The sequence below is a fragment of the Melopsittacus undulatus genome, unplaced genomic scaffold (genome assembly GCF_012275295.1).
Source record: "Melopsittacus undulatus isolate bMelUnd1 unplaced genomic scaffold, bMelUnd1.mat.Z mat_scaffold_658_arrow_ctg1, whole genome shotgun sequence".
NCBI lineage: Eukaryota > Metazoa > Chordata > Aves > Psittaciformes > Psittaculidae > Melopsittacus > Melopsittacus undulatus.
This window is the reverse complement of record NW_022994496.1, coordinates 32,863-43,321: the sequence shown is the minus strand read 5'-3', so window position 1 is coordinate 43,321 and position 10,459 is coordinate 32,863. Positions and strand designations below refer to the sequence as shown.

At 37.3% G+C, this 10,459-nt stretch overlaps 1 pseudogene; it reads left to right on the top strand.

Annotated features, from left to right (window-relative positions):
* The first annotated feature begins 4 nt into the window (after positions 1 to 4).
* On the top strand, positions 5 to 8,171 carry LOC117438822 (tRNA-splicing endonuclease subunit Sen2-like; annotated as a pseudogene).
* The last annotated feature ends 2,288 nt before the right edge of the window (positions 8,172 to 10,459 follow it).

Below are 10,459 nucleotides of genomic sequence, written 5' to 3'. Positions count from 1 at the left end.
GGCAATAGCAGCTTTTCATCCCCCAAGAAGGAAAAGAAGAGTTTTTGAGTCCTATGAATCTCCCTTTCCTGTGGAAGTAGTGGGAAAGGATTTTAGAATGTGCCAGGCTGAAATCCTTCATAACAATGTTGTTGTGCGGAACACTGAAGATATCAACAGCTTTATAACAGGTCCGTACCTATTGCATGGTATTTGTAGTGTTTTAAACATAGGTAAAGCATAATGCTTGTGTAAAATCTGAGTGCCTTATGCTTTAAATCCCCTTCACCTCCAGGAACTCTCCATATCTCCCTCCCTCCTGAAATCACTGTAAAATACTATTCTGCATCAAATGTGAAAGAGTATTTCGTGCTTATCCCAGCAAATACATTTGGGAATGAAGTGACATTGGTGAGCTAAAAAAGACCTGCAGGACTTTGTGCTTGCTATGTTTGATTCTCTTTTCCACATTTTATTCAAACTTGCAAAGCATTTTTTGTTTTAAAGCCCAGGAGGCTGGAATATTAGTGTTTTATAAATGCTGTAGGATTCTTTTTAACTTCAGAGTGATTTCTTCCTGAGTAAATCAAGCTAAATTAAGCTTTTTATGTTGTGAGTACACTTTTACGACTGCTCTTAGGCAGTAGCTTTGTCCCTCTCTTTGTTTTCATGGGTGTTTTTTTCTTCTGCATCAGTTTCAGAAGTCTCTTTGAGGTGTTGACAAATATTTAGGATGGAGAGAAAAGTCTCACTACCCTCCACTGGTTAAGTCTTTGAGTGCAGGTGAACTGAGTGCTACTGAACTAGGTACCAGAATGCTAAGCAGCAAGTGTTAGGCAAAGCTTAAATGCTACAGATTTCAGGGTTGGGGTTTTTTTCAGCTGATCTTGGCAGGCAATGTCTTATAATTTGGAAGAAGTTCATTTTTTTGTACGACATAATCGGGATTTTTTCTTTTGAAGGGCTATTTTGGAAAAGGCATTCTTGCAAGAAGTCGGCCAGTGTACAGCATTCAGATCTTCACTGGTTACCAAGTGGCAAGGTAAATTGTGCCCATTTGTACTTCCCTCCCTGTTCCCAATAGTAATTTTCCATTTTCTCATTGGAGATATATGTTTAGAGTGCACATAGAAAAATAATATCTTTGCTGGGTCAGAGCAAGGATCTCTCTCCTCATGCCTGATGACAGCCAGTACAAGATGCTTAGGAGCAATAAAGGAGCAGTAAATTTATGTCACTAGCCTCTTAGTGCAGTCTCCTATGTTTCACCGGTGGTTGTTGCTTAGGAATTACGTAAGTGAAGTTATCATCCTTGGAATTTTCTTCCTGTAGCTGGACACTTTTCTTGCTTTACTGTAGATTTTAGGTCATGGAGTCATGAGGCAAGGGTATGTGAAATTTTTAATATGCTTTGCCAGTTCTCTAGTCTGCTTTTGGATGTTTACAGATTTTATTCTGTAGTCATTTACTTCATTACATTCTTTATTCTGTAATCAACATCTTCATTCATCTTTTCCATGACAGTTTACACCTCAGTAGATATATCTGGATGTTATCATATCCTCCATTATTGTAATTTTTTAGGGCAGGAGAAAGATAGTGCATTTAATTGGTTCCTCTTGTGCAGGCTGCTGCCTCTGTGCTTTCTATTTCTACTGTGTCTTCATTAACAAGTGGGACCAAAATGGCATCAGGAATTGAGAATGGGAGTAGTTATTAGGCTAAAGGAATTACCTGGCGATCAAAATAACATGGAAACCTTTTATATGATGAAATTATGTATGATTTTTCTTTATACAGGTGCTAACATAAACATGCCTATAATTACAGCTAAAAAGTAAGTTATTTACATTATTTATTCTTGGGTGGTTTGGGGTTTGTTAGAAAGATTATTCTGGTTTATAGTTCATCTTATGTTTTCGGATTGTGGGATGTATAAATGAGATGACTTCTATTTACTTTTTATTTCATTTATAATCACATTATTAAACTAGAAATAGAGATACTCAGCATGGCTTTTCATGTAAGCTTGAGATATTAATTGCTAATAGAAACAAGACTGAGTGCACACGTAGTAGTATGGGTACTTAATTCATAATAATATCAAGCATAATAAACTTGTTCCTCAGCTGAGAGGCGAAAAGGAGTTTCTGGGGCATGTTATTTAACTCTTGATTTCCTTACTGATTTACTATAGTGTGAGCTGAAGTAGGTCTTGACGTTTATGATACATAAGTGTTTTTACCTTGTTTTAAAAAGAAGTGTCTTTTAACACTTATCAAAGCACTGTTGGAGCATGTATTTATTTTTATTCCACTTAAATAGCATATGAACTGTTAAGAGAGTTTAAGTCAGTTATTCTGCTTTAAATCTCAGATAAAGCTAAAAATTTTACTTTGTTTAAACTAAAAGTTATTCTCCTTCAGTCCTCACTTTAGGTAAGACAAAGAGTAGCAATATTACTGATACTGCAGTTCTATTACTTGCAGGAACACTTGTCATTAGTTCTACTCTTGACTGTTTTATGTGCCTGCAAATGCAGCTGAGCATCAATGGCAGTGTAATCACATTGGTGTAGAAAATGCAACATGATCCATCTTGGTGCAAATTGTATGGTACTTGAATCACATGAGGAGAGGAGTCTAACTACTTTTTTGTAATGCGAATACAGCACTGAATCATACAGCTTTCTATGAGACTTCGAGGACTTACATTTTATATTGACCATGAAATTTGCATTTAATTGTCATTTGTAGTTCTTCATTACATGGTCTGTAATTGCCGTGTTAGGATTTAGTTTTGGAAATAAAGAAACTCATACTAAAGTTGTCCGGTTTGTATAAGGACAGCTGCCTTCATCTGCCAGCAGCTTTCACAGGATGAAGATTAATGCCTTCAGCTGGATATTGATGTTGACTTCCAGGGAGAAGTAAAACTAAAAACTCTATCATAACTGAAAAATATTAGAAATTTTTACAGCTTTTCAGTCACTATCTCACCAATAGGTTTTTGTTGTTTCTTAGGGATGGGAGGGTTTTGGTTAAAACTGAAGTTAATTTGTGTTGAAGATATTTTACACTGGTGTTTTTTGCTATGCCATTGCTGTTGCAAAGGTAGCTAAAACAGAGCTTTGAAAGATATTCTTCTTAGAGTTACTGTATGACGTATGAAGTGTGCAAGAGTCTTGTTTTATTTAGTCATGCAAGCTCTGATAATGAGATGCTTTTGCAGGGAATTAAGGCTTAATGCTTCCTGGAGAAGGGAGCTTTTTTGCCTGGTGAAAGTTTTGCTTTGTGAAACTCAGTTCACGGTTCTTGTGCAGCGATGGGTCAGTAGTAGTGTTGTTACTTCAGGACATAAAAGGCAAAGTAAAGCCAAAGAAGATATCAGAGTCTTGATGTCAGCAACACTGTCTGCAGCTTCCTGAAGAATGGATTCCTGTTCCATTGTGCATGCCTGTATTTTGCATAGCAGCGACTGGGTGTGTGTTTAGATTTGGTTTGTGAACAAGTGCTGAATCTGGTTTTTTTTTTTTAAGGTGCTTGTTTTTAAGATGTTAATTAAGGATGCAATTCCCTCAACTGTCTCATTTATATTACTTGTTGCTAGGTACCAGTATCACGTTCAGTGGGCTGAAAGTGTTTTGGCGAGAGCAAGGACTTGATGGCTACTCGTTACCAAACTTCTTGAAAGTTACACTAGCCTCTTGAGCTGCCACTGTTGGAAGAGGATGGAGCTAAACAAACCGTTGTAGTTGCTACAGAATGGGCCCAAGTACAGAACATACAGAACTCTCCAGGCAGCCTTCTGCAGATACTGGAAATGTAGTAGACCCAAGTCCTGAGGGGAGACAAAGGCTGCAAGAAAGCGTGTTTGGAAGCAGATCCAGCAATTTGATCCCGATATGTGGCCCTAAAGAACAGGAGCAAAGTGACTGAAAGAGAAAGCTGAAGTGTCTTGCCAGGAGCATGGTTTTCTTGCACACTGTAAGCTGCAAGGCAGAGGAGAGCACTGAGCATGGGTCCTTGTGAAATGATGAAGTCAAAAGAAATGTGCTCCAGAGTATGTCTGGTGCAAGAGGAAGAAGAATGCAGAGTAGTCCTGAAGATGAGACTGCTCATGGACAAGGAAAACGTAAGGATAAAGAAGTATCCTAATCTTTTAGAAAAGTGATATCATCACCACTTTCATCAGAATTCAGTATTTTTTTCCAAGTTAAAGTAATACTGATTGGAGGGTTTTTTACTTTTTTTTTTATTTTCTTGTAGATTGTCAAGAAGGAAAAACTAGTGTGCCGCAGAATCCATTTAGGATTTTGAATACTTACAGCTCAGCTTGGAAGAGTATGTTTCAGTGGTTCAGGTACAGTAGCAACTTGTTTCCCTTTTAATCTGAAAATGAAACATTTAATCTATGTGACAAGGTAATTTAATACCTGTTTCTAAAGTACAGGCTTCTTCTGTGTCTCTAAGTATTTGGATTGTCTTGGTCGTTAAATTTATTTTAAATAACATTTGATAATTACATGATCTGGTTAAAGAAAAGTCGGTCCAATCCCATTTTGCTTTACATGCATAATCCCACATGTCAGACACGAGGGGGTTTAGGACCTTGAGTATAGAAACACCAGGAATATACCATTTTATGCATCATGTTTCAGTTGTGCTGTCTCTAGATATACCACGTGTGCTAGTTATATATACACTGACTTCAGGAGTCTGCAGCCCATGCATCTGTTGAAATGAAAGGTCACGAAGAACAAATCCCAAAGTAAACTTTTAGGCAATTTGTTTGTCTTGATGTCATTAGATTATTGTATAAAATTAATTTTGAGACTGTTCTTTGCGTGGAATGGAAGTTACAGGAAGATCCTAGCTGTCAGTTAAACTTACTCTGTTTATTTTTTCAGGCTTTTTTAATGGTGTATGCTCTGGATGCTTGGGAACATTTATTATGGTGAGGTAAGAGATTGGGTAATTTTGATTACTAGTGATACATTATCTGAGTATGTTTTCGTCTGAAATTTTTATCTACTATGACAGTATTTTATGCTGTCAATTCTGAAGAAGGAAATACCAAACAGAGTAATTAGAACTCCTATAATATATAATTTCCTGTTTATGAAATACTGGTCTGAAGCGTTATGTTTTACCAAGAACAAATTTAGCACAGCTTTTATAGAAAAGAGGTTGGATTGTACCTTAGGCAGAAAATAAGGGGAAGCAAATTTGGGAGGAGTATTTGTGATAGTCTCTTTCCCTGAAACAGAAAGATTCCTTGGCATTTTAAGTATTTAAATCTATTTCAAGCTACCGTTAGTAATGACAAATAATTGAAACCATGCTTCTTGTTTAAGATTTATCAGATTTTCATTTAAACAAGGGCAATTAATGTACTGATAGTGAAATCCTAAAGAAACCCTAAAGCAAGCAACCCACTATGCCGCAACAGGTTTCCTGTCTGTATCTAGGGATTTCCATATTTTATTGCTTGAACCTTATGCTCTTTGCAGTTGACTGTGGTATTTGATATTTGGTTTATTTGCCCCTAAACACACAGTATTCTCTATCTGGTTAATATTAATATATATAATCTGATTAATATTAATACATTAATAATCTGATTAATTTCCTATATATATTAATATTAACAGATATTAATGCCTTTTAGGAGCCCCCTCACTATTTTTGAAGCTATGGGAAGTTTTCAGCGAAGTGAAGCTGATTTTAAAACAACCTACATGGCCTATCACTACTTCCGCAGCAAAGGCTGGGTCCCTAAAGTTGGCCTCAAGTATGGAACTGATCTCTGTGAGTAGCTTTCCTTGGAAAACATGGAATCATTTGCAGCTGACTTCTTTTCAGGCAGTGCAAGACTCCAGTGCCAAAGCTGATTCACAATGAGGGCGGTTTTTGGTACTTTGCAGTTGTAAAAGGCATTTTTGGCTGGACTGTGTTTCAGCAGGAAGTTGGGATGTAAGTGGAAAATAACATCACGTATCCAGTAAGCTGAAAAGTAGCTCGAAAGTTGTTTTGCTCATGAGTTCATAATTAATAGAGGGTTATACTGAATTCCCAAGTTTTTCTGTCCCTTCTGAACCATCTGCATTGTTTTAATGGTACAGTCTTTGGAATAGCAGGTTTGCATCAAGATCCCAATTAATATCAAAAAGTCCGTGCACCTCATATGGATCCATTAATGGGAAGCTGGACTTCTGCTTACTTAGTGCTAAGGCTGTTTCTGTATGTTATGGGTGTGTTTTTGCAGAGGAGAATGGGGGGAAGGTACTTGCTTGTTTGTTACTGGTAGCTGTTTTAATCTTACATAATATTAGTAGTGTCCAAATCCCTTGCTAAGTAATCGAAGAGCTGCATTAAGCTCAATCAAAACAACCCAACCCAGTACGGTAATGCTGTTGTTGACAGGAAAATGTGCATATGGGGATAGTTTTTATGTATGCATGCAAACCAGTGGGTGTGGTAATACTGCTGAACAGTTCTGTCATTTGGGGTTTGTGTATTTGAGAATGTTTAGGTTGCGCTGAGCTAGTCATTCAGATTTGGTGTGTATGATTTGCCTGAATTCTTCACCACTGTGCTAGTACCTTGGGTTGCAGATTGGTTTTGCTGCTGAATATAAAAGATTCCACTAGCTGCTCACTCATTCGACCTCCTGGCATATGAGGTGTTTAGTTTATATGCAGGTCCATCATATTTCACAAGGAAAATAACTGATATTGTTCTAAACACCCATATTGCAGCTTGGAAGGACTTCTATTTTTAATGTGGTATTTGATTGTCAAAATTGGACTCAATAACGCATTAATGACAGCCCATATGCTTTCAGTGTACTACAACTAAAACTTTGAAAGATCCCTGCAAATGGGCCCAAATTCATTACTGTTAGAGGAAAGTTTGTGAGGGTTTTTGCATAACCTGAATCGTGTTAAAATAAAATTGTTAAAATAACGTGTGTACATCTTTCAGAAGTCAAAACTTCTGAACTTTCTACATTTCTTTCTCATAGTTATCTCTGGAACATTCTTTAAGCAGAAGTAAATGATTGCTTCATGATCGCAATATATTGCAGGAAATATTAAAGGACTACCTGCAGTACCTAAGGCTACAACCATAATGTATGCAATTAAACCTTAGATAATAAGTTTTTAAACTTGCTTTAATATCAAATTAGTTTAAAATTAAAATGGCATTTTATCCAATATAGCATCATTTAATATATTAAAAAAGTTCTGCAGTATTTCTTTACTGTAACAGATGCACATCTCTGCTCTCATTCTATACCAAATGTGCCAGCATGCAAATCTGTGAGAAAGTGGGGGAAAAGTAGACATTTTCTGTGATTGCTTCATGGGGTGCTGAAGGGATTAGGGATGAATCAGACTCAGTTTCCCTTGTTAGTGGCTTCTTGTGCTCCTGCGGAGAAGAGGTACTCACATGAAGTGCTCACTCCTTTGAACTGTTATTTGCATTGTCTCTGTTTTGCTACTTGTCTTATCCAGAAAAGGGGAAATAACTGATTACAGTGTCCTAGTTCTCCAGCTGTGAAGCTCTGGTGGTGACCAGGCTCATTCTTCACAAAGGATGTGAAGAAAATTACCAGTGTTGTAGGAAGCACAAATCAATACAGAAGTTGTACTATTCGATATCCATGGCTACCTCTGAGGCTCAGAGAAATGAAGATCTATTTGCAAATAACTTCAAGAGATGTGAAAGGTCAGAATTTGTATTTTAAATAGGTTTGTTTCCTTTTGGTTAATTCTGAGCCATGAATCTTCAGGCTGGCCTGGGTAACCTGATTCAGCATGTAAAAGCAAGCTCCTCGTTTCCTGTTGTGCAGTCAACAGTGCGGCTCTAATGCCATGGGTTTAATAGGGTGAACATACTTTCTGTAATAGAAAATAATGGAGCACTTTAAATCTCCTAATACATTTGTTACATTATCAAGTAGAGCATATCATCCTCTGTATGTGGCAAACCATTAGCCTTGGTTAATTTTAGCATATAATGCAGATGGCATTTTCTTGGAAAGATAGAGTTGTGTATCAACTCTGCAGACTTCTCATGTTGTCCATCAGGTTTATGGAGCCTGGAGGAAAGGAGTTCATGGACAAGGAACAGCTGGCACAGGCTGAATTTAGGAAAGATAAACATAATGTCATTCAGAAAGGCAAAGTATTTTAAATAATCAGACAAAACACTAGTGCCCAGTCTCTATTCCTCAAGGGCTGTGGAGGCTTCTGGAAAATGAGATTGCATCAGGTTAGCTAAATGCACTTCTCATCTACTGCTCTGGGGTGAGCTTTATCTCTTCTTTCAGGGGGGGTCTTTTCCACAACAATCCACATATTTGTCATCTTCGTCCTGCATCATTGGCACTTGTGGATTGCCAGCTTTAATTGTTTTACTGCAGTACCTGGCTCCGTACACAGGGTGCAGGCACATGTCTGAGAAGAAATTTAGCTATTTAATTAGTCTTTTCATAATGCCTTGAAGTAATTCTGCACTGCTAGTGTTGAAAGATGTAACACTGATTGGAAATCTGTCCTTGAGCACGTTGTATGTGAAGCAGAATAATAAAACTGATAAGGGAACATAAACAATGAAATACAGTTGTTTGCATGGTGTTTTAGAAGGAAACAAGAACACTGCTGTGCTCAGTCCTGGGAGACTCTGCAGCTACATGGTTTAGGGCTCCATGAGCGGACTCCTGCAAGGCCAGCAATAGGATTTTAAGCTTGAATAGCTAAATGGAAATGGGGGGTAAATATTTCTCTATCCTGCTTTCTCCCATCTCTGAAGAAATAAGACATAGAAGCTGAAATCATCCCCCAGGTCCCCAGTAGGTATCAGTTGTTAGGCTGTAGGACAAGTCATGCCTATAGAATATAGATATATGACAGCAATAGTAATTATTTTTAATTTGCATTTCAGTAGTCAGGTTATTACATGTATAAAACTTCAATTATAATTTTAAAAAGCTATTTGGATGTGTTCCTGTGTGCATTGTGAGAAGTGAAATATCCATTGCCCCAAACCTGTTAATGGTGCATAGTGGCTGGTTCTTGCAGGCTCTGTTTTCTCTCAAGAATGGCTGTTGACAGGTTTTGGTAACATTAATATTGTGGTGTCAGCTGTTGGTATCATGTGTGTTTACAGAAGAATGAAATGTCACTACCAAAAGGAGGAGGAGGAAGAGATTTCTCTGAAGCAGAGTGTTTACTATCAAGTTCAGCGCAGGAGATGAATTTGTGATGTGGCCTCAGGAGTGATAAAGTAGTTTCTCTTTTATTTATTCACCAATGTCAATTGTAGCCATGTGGTCTATTTTTGATATTATAAATACCTCTATCTACTCTTTACCTTAGCTGGGATTGGATTGTAATTTGAGATAAGTGGGAGACCGTTTTAAGGCTTAGTGAATCTATACGCAGGTATCACAGCCTTCCAGCACATCCTCCAATATATCTGATGGATAACAGAGGGTAGACAGCTATTTGCCAGGGCAGGCAGAAAGACACAGAGTGCAGGGAGGTAGGAATGTGTTCCAGTGATTGTTGTAGCACTAAAGACTGATAATCAGTAAAATAATGGGGTTTGTAATTTAAAATGTGTCTATCACAGGGAGTAATGTCATCAGGTTTATATCTGTTTATACCCTAAAATCTGAAACAAACAAACAAACAGGTTGCTTTTGTTGTTCCTCTGTATATTCTGCAGTACCTCATTATACGTAGTGCCATTGATTTAATAAAATGTATGCGGCAGTTTAACCAAAACAAAACTACCTTGTGAGTATTTTCATGTTGGTGCAAACTCAGCCCTGAATAAGTATTTCATGGAATAAACATTAGGTAATTTAATACAATTAAGATTTTATTAATCATAATTAAGATTTTTTTTCATAAGATATTTGTGTGTAAGGCAAGAATTGAGCTTGATGTTAAAGAAGGTCAAGAGATTTCAGGTGAGATTGTGAGGAAAAATAACTGAATTTTAACATTTTGCTTTAAACCAAAGAGTGGGGGAAAGCTATGAGCAATAGACTTTCAATTTTTCACCTCCAGCACGAAAATGTACAAGTTTTGTGCATGAAGTATCAAAAGAAGGAGGAGATGGAAAATAGACTATCAAAACTGTTGTTCTGTTTTGATTTTAATAAGGTACATAGAAATTGTTGTAGACAAAGGGCATAATATACTGGAATCTGCATGGCTGTATGCTCAGTGAACCCAGTTCTCCATATTACCAATACAAAAGCACAATCTTGTCCTTTAAAGCCATCACTGCATCAGGATCAGCCTCTCTCATCTCTGGCTCCAGCCTGACTGAATTGCTGTGGGAGAATAAAGTTCGGCTCACTGACTGCAGAGCAAGCCTGTTCATACTGTGAGTTTTTCAGTCGTTTTTTGCAAAGAAAAACTCCACTAATGATATCATTCTTTAATAATTTCTTTGTTGTC